Source organism: Acanthochromis polyacanthus, chromosome 1 (assembly GCF_021347895.1).
Source record: "Acanthochromis polyacanthus isolate Apoly-LR-REF ecotype Palm Island chromosome 1, KAUST_Apoly_ChrSc, whole genome shotgun sequence".
NCBI classification, from domain to species: Eukaryota; Metazoa; Chordata; class Actinopteri; family Pomacentridae; genus Acanthochromis; species Acanthochromis polyacanthus.
In genome coordinates this window covers 24,800,082-24,805,158 of record NC_067113.1, presented here as the reverse complement: position 1 = coordinate 24,805,158, position 5,077 = coordinate 24,800,082, and the positions used below count along the sequence as shown (strand labels likewise).

Sequence of the window (5,077 nt, the reverse complement as noted above, 5' to 3'; positions counted from 1 at the left end):
CAGTGATGTATGCTTTCACGCCGACATAAAGGATGATTTCTGTGTGTACTGAACATGTTCTATCAATTCTGACTCATTGTGCTGTGTGCACTGCATAATTTTAGAGATTTAGTGAAATGATGATTCTTGTTCGCAGGAAATAATCCTAATCACATGCAGTATCCTTACACATGGCATAAAAAAATCATTCGTTTCAACCCGTAAAATGGATTCAGTGACAAGAAAAGCCACCCTTAACTTTTGTTTCACTGCATCTGGTTCTCACATGGCTGACTGGTGATACATCAGTGTTAATTTGATTTCGTTTGTCTGCCTACTGAGTTCACAGAGAAAATTGGCTCGCCAAATTAGCATTGATGGATGACTTACCATTCTTAACAAGCACCGCAGTGGCAATCAGGTGATTATCATTTATCTATATTTTAAAATCAAGGCGACAATGCAAAAATCAAGGAGTGACAAAGGGTCTCTAAACATACGTCATGTACTTCCAACTGCATGAAAAGTGAGTAAGTGGGTGAGTGTAAAATTATCTCAATAGAGGTGGAAGACGGAGTCACTCAGAAGATAAAAGGCATTAAGGATGAGGAACTGGAGCAGGATATCAAGTTTCTAGTCCGTCAGAAAAAGTGGGCTGCTCGTGGGGTCGGGGGGGGGGGGGGGGGGGGGGGCAAATCCAAACCCCTAACCCTCCCCCGCTAACCTCCGGTCGTAGAGAAAATTATTAGATGATGGAATAATGGCATTGAAACTTGCCCGAGGCCTTCAAATCTGGGAACATTGGTCTTCATTATTGCATATTTTAATGAGTTTTGCATGGCTAATTGTAAACGTAGTGAATTATTGTAAAGGAGAATTATAGTCCTTGTGCATTTTAGTTCACACAGTCAGTAAATAGCTATTAATATGTAAAACTGTGTAAAACTTATTCCTGACTGATCAGAGGTTGACAATAAAGAGTCATTAGACCTTATGAATATTTTTTTATCTGTATTTTGACGTCTTCTCTGTAAGTTTTAAGACATGCCACAATGACGGTTAATGTTTAGGTTTACAAGGAATATAAATGTGCTCTTTTTCAGCAAAATTGCACAGTTATTTTATGGAGGATCACATTTTTCATCCTCTTTCTTATCTAACATGCAGTACACAACAGAAATGAATGCACCGCTGTGCATTATTTCGAAGTTGACAAGTGGAAGATTTTGTCTTATGAACAATGAAAAATGGACACTTTAGAAACACCATACTGAAAATACAGACCACAAAGAAGAAGCTCGATGCAACAAACGTGAATACGCCCGTGAACAATGCAACCATATTGAGAACACGCATGATTTCCAGTTCTGCTTGAACATGGTTATAAAATGAGCAAAACTTGACCAATTTGGGATCTTTTGGCTCTGTCAATGTGCATGGCTCCTGAAGGTATCCAAAAATCTGACTGTAAGACTTCACAAAGATGGAAAAGGGTAAAGGAAGATCGGTGGCCAGCTAAAAAATCTGGTAAAATACAGTTGCAGGAGCAGTTAGGAGCTATACTGTAGTACAAGCCTTTGTGCCGCTAATCAGAGCTGCAGAGGCCATCCTCCTAAACAGACATAGACAGTGCACTACTTTCACTATCTACCTCTGAATAACAGACAGACAAGCACTTCAGATTTTACAGAGGGGTTATCAGTGGACTTCTGACAGCTCAGACAGTGTAAAGGATATTGCATAACGTGAACCTCTATGAACAACATCTGAAAATAAAAGGCCTTGCATGTGCTTTGGCAGTAAACTGCAACATGAAACTCTGCTAAAAGGCATGAAAAGAAGACTGATGATTATTAGGAGAGAATTCTTTGGTCAGACGAGACCAAGATAAATTTATTCACGTGGTGTCCTGCATGATTGATGTGAACCTGACCAGGACCACCCCAGTGAATGCATCGTCCTGAAAGTGAAGCATGCAGGTGGCATTAGTGCAGTGATATTTTTTGCTCTATATAAACCAGGAAAAAGTTTTTAAATAGATATTTGTTGTTGTTTTCACGGTTTTGTTGTTGTTGGTGTTTTTTTGTTTTTCAAAAAGAAAAACAAAAAAAACTTTTTTAGCATATTTTTTCTGGCATCCCTACTGATAGATTTTCACTATTTTTTTTTAAAGAACAGTTTTACAGTGTAAACTCTGGGGACATTTTACAAACATGTAACCTGCAGGGATTCAAAATTCATAATAGAGGGAGAAAAACACTACTTTGTTTGCAAAGTGAGGTGTCCTGTCAACATTTTTGCAGTGGTCTCTATAATAATGGAGGTCTGTGGGGAAAATGCTTTTTGGGCAGCGGGGGAGTCTTTTGTTGCAGCGCCACAAGTGACTACTGGGAAAAATTGATCACTCGGCTTGCTTTTGTTGTACATTCGTGACAAAAAACAAACAACAGTAGTCAGATTGCACGTCTTCTTGCTCAAAATGACAAAGTATTTCTGTGCAGGTACATCTCTGCAGCCCAGTTCTGATACAACAACTGAATAACAACAGTTTGTGGGTACACAAAAATGAACTGAGGAAGAGTTAACAGTGCAAATGAGGCTTTCAGAACATGAGCTTTTACCATGTTTCATATAGAATTGTTCAATCATAGTATTATTGACTGACCCCAAACTTCTGTCTCTCTTTTTAAAACATAGCTCAGTTAACCATTGTCCATTATGGTAGTTCTTTGCCAAATTCTCAATAAAGTATAACAGAAAAATCACTCCAGACATTAGGGAAAAATCCCATGGTGAAAACACAATGAAGTTCCCGTGGCACTTAGGAGCGCGCACTCGATTGGAGCATATGTTCTGATTCTGGTTGTAATGTTAATCCATAGTGTGATGTACAGCTTTCCATAAGCTCTTGCTGTTTGTGTCCAGCAGGCACAGCAATGCTCATGTGGGGTTATAAATAGCTAATGTACACACGCTCTGTTTGCCTGCTGAAATGGATATTCTTTAAACAAACAAATAGGCCTGACCCACACTGTTGATGGATGGATGTACACCACAGGGTGCAGTTAGCGGGGAATAGGCTCCCCCGTAAACGGCGGCTTAACAACGCTTAACAAATATAAGCTTACACAACAGCTACATTACATGAATAATTCCTGTTGACCTCCGGACACTGGCAGTTTCCCTGTGAGTGAGTGCGTTTGACGCGGACACATGCGTGCTTTCTCATTATAGATTGGTCAATACATTGATTAGCTAAAAAAAGCACACGCAATTTGTACTTGTAACTGCCAGCAACACAGCCGGTGAGCCGATATTCGGCTGTAGCAGGTCTGCCAGCTCATGAATACAATGATAATTTGCACCACTAGAGGCCCGGGCTATTGAGCGGCGACTCATTTACCTCACCGTGTTGACAGGGAGACCGCTTGGTGTGCTTGTGCAGATGTTTGTGTGTGTTCGCGTGTGTGTACAATCATGCATGTGTGGGCAACAGGGACTCACTCATCTCTGCCAAGGTCAGAGAAGGAAGCTGTATTCATTAACCAGAGCCACTGATTGTGCATTCAGAAGGACGTCACATTGTGCGACCACAATGAAGACATTACAATGGACAAAAATGCTACAGATGCAGAGATATTTCCCAAGCTCATCAACGAGAGGCAACCCAGAGTGGTGTTATTCTACTGTATGACATAATTGTCCCCTCCAGAGTCAAACACAAATGAAGCCAAACGGCGATTGTTGTGTGTTTTCTTCCCGATTTCACAGGAGACCAGACCAAAGCTGTGACCGGACTCTTAAGTTGTGGAGCCAATACGGCACTCGGAGGCTTCACAGGCTACATGTTCGGCTCTCTTGTCAGGAAGAAAATCGGCCAATCTAGAAAAATAAAGATGTGAAAGCCACTTTGTAGAACAGACTGTGCCGCTACGCTACAGAGCGGGAGAAAGAAGGCACTATTACAGACTATGAGGCCCATTGTGGGCAGATGAAGAGGATGAGAGAGAGAAATACGGTTTATCAATTTGAAGCCTGACACACACACACACACACACACACACACACACACACACACACACACACACACACACACACACACACACACACACACACACACACACAAATGCACACTTAGAGCAATGACACACACGAAAAATGCCATGAAGTTGAACTGAGCTGAATGGGGAGGATTGCTGGGTCCAGTAGATTAGAGATGAGATGAGAATCAGGGCAAGGCGATAAAGAATGGCTTGTTCTTTTCATCAGTCTTGTTCAGAGCTGAGTGGGACAAGTATAGAGAGATGGAAGAAGGAGGGGATGAACAGATGACAGAGAGGCAGAGAGGTAACAAGAGAAGGAGAGGAAGGCAAGGAGGGGAGTCGACAGATGGAGAGGTGGATGAAGGGAGGAGAAGATGGATAGATGGAAGGGAGATGGAGGAGGTGAAGGCAACTGAAGGTCAAAAATAAGTCAGAATTATTTCAATTCCAAACAATCCTATCACCAGTCATTTTTTAATTAAATCTCCTTTTACATACTCACTTGTTTCTCAGCACCATGGACATTTTTTCCCATCAAATATCTTTCTTTTCCCATGGCATAACTCTTTCCCACACTTATGCAGGAATGGAAAAACTTCTCTTTTAACCAGACTCAATGGCTTGTTTCACTCTTATCAGCCTCCTGCGTCTCTGTGGTTTCTCGGCTGTGAAAGCTCGCCGCTGTTCTGCTCCGGCGAGAGGCGGCCAAGAGGGGCGGGGGGAGTTTCCCAGCTCCTCTGTGCCTGCCTCCCTTCACTGCCCTGGGGGTAAACAGCAGCCACTCGACCAGCAGCGGACCTCTGGGTCTCTTTTGTCACCCATGCCCCCCTCAAAACAACGCCTGCAAACATGCAAGCGAGAATGGACCCCTTTTATGAAGCTGTGTTGGCCCTCCTTCAAAGAAAAACTCTATCAGTAAATCTATTTTCAAGTGAGAGACTGAACAGTGCATTTTTGTGGGTTTTAGTGTGTGATGGACTGATCTTCAGAGAGCTAAATGAGTGTCAAATGCCCTCTATTGATAAGACTGGAGGGAGAAGCGTGCATGTGGTGGT

At 42.3% G+C, this 5,077-nt stretch overlaps 1 long non-coding RNA gene across 1 annotated transcript; it reads right to left on the bottom strand.

Annotated features, from left to right (window-relative positions):
* Positions 1 to 2,432: 2,432 nt before the first annotated feature.
* LOC110950672 (uncharacterized) lies at positions 2,433 to 4,715 on the bottom strand. Its single transcript, XR_002595670.2, has 2 exons — positions 4,525 to 4,715; positions 2,433 to 3,861 (listed from the first exon to the last, which is right to left on the bottom strand). It is a non-coding gene; the product is annotated as an uncharacterized LOC110950672 (long non-coding RNA).
* Between the last annotated feature and the right edge of the window lie 362 nt (positions 4,716 to 5,077).